The sequence below is a fragment of the Tupaia chinensis genome, unplaced genomic scaffold (genome assembly GCF_000334495.1).
Source record: "Tupaia chinensis unplaced genomic scaffold, TupChi_1.0 Scaffold000619_1, whole genome shotgun sequence".
Classification (NCBI taxonomy): domain Eukaryota; kingdom Metazoa; phylum Chordata; class Mammalia; order Scandentia; family Tupaiidae; genus Tupaia; species Tupaia belangeri.
The window spans coordinates 1,318,387-1,319,110 of NW_006160139.1; the positions used below are offsets into that span (position 1 = coordinate 1,318,387).

Below are 724 nucleotides of genomic sequence, written 5' to 3' on the forward strand. Positions count from 1 at the left end.
AGGGAAAGTATCTTTGCCACCAACAATGACTATAAATACAAAGATAAAATTATGACTTCTTTGTTTGATTTCCCACATGGCCCCAAGGCTGATAATGCCCATCAACTGTGGCAGTCCTACTTTGACAGGATCTTGGTGGATACCTAGAAACCCCGCCCCCCCTTTTTTTTGGAGAAGGCACAGTACTGCATCAAGTGAATAATAAAACTGGCAAACTGAAAATTGGTTCCTACATAGGCCCCCTACAACATGGAGTTGTTTATTCAGGAGTTTTGTCTAATACAATCTGTGATCTCTTGAAAGCCAGGGACAAAGATTTTATTCATTGAAGATCACAGTTTGGAGGACATTTTAAAATTAAAGAAATAGCAAGGGTGGTGAACTTTTTGGTTATTCTTAAACTTGCATAAGCACTGCATGTCTGGACAGACAAGAGTTCAGTTTTGGAAGAGCTTTAGAAGTCTACAGGCACCTAGATAGCAGCAGTAATGAGTGCCCAGACATTAGTTCCATCCAGAGATGTATTAAGAAAGTGACTCGCACCTATCAGGAGACTTGGACCTCTTCTTGTGAGTGCACCCCACCTCCTAGATTTGTCTTCAGAACTTGTGGCACTCCATCCACCTGGAGCTGCCTGCTGTCTGGGCCCCGCTCACCCATCAAGAGATTTAGGCCTGATCTCAGCAGTCCCCTTCTTGTGAGTGTACCCCCACTACTCTCCTTT

The 724-nt window shown here is 43.6% G+C and overlaps 1 pseudogene; it reads left to right on the plus strand.

Annotated features, from left to right (window-relative positions):
• LOC102475578 (cytosolic purine 5'-nucleotidase-like) overlaps positions 1 to 724 on the plus strand; it is a 56,560-nt pseudogene that overhangs the window by 514 nt on the left and 55,322 nt on the right.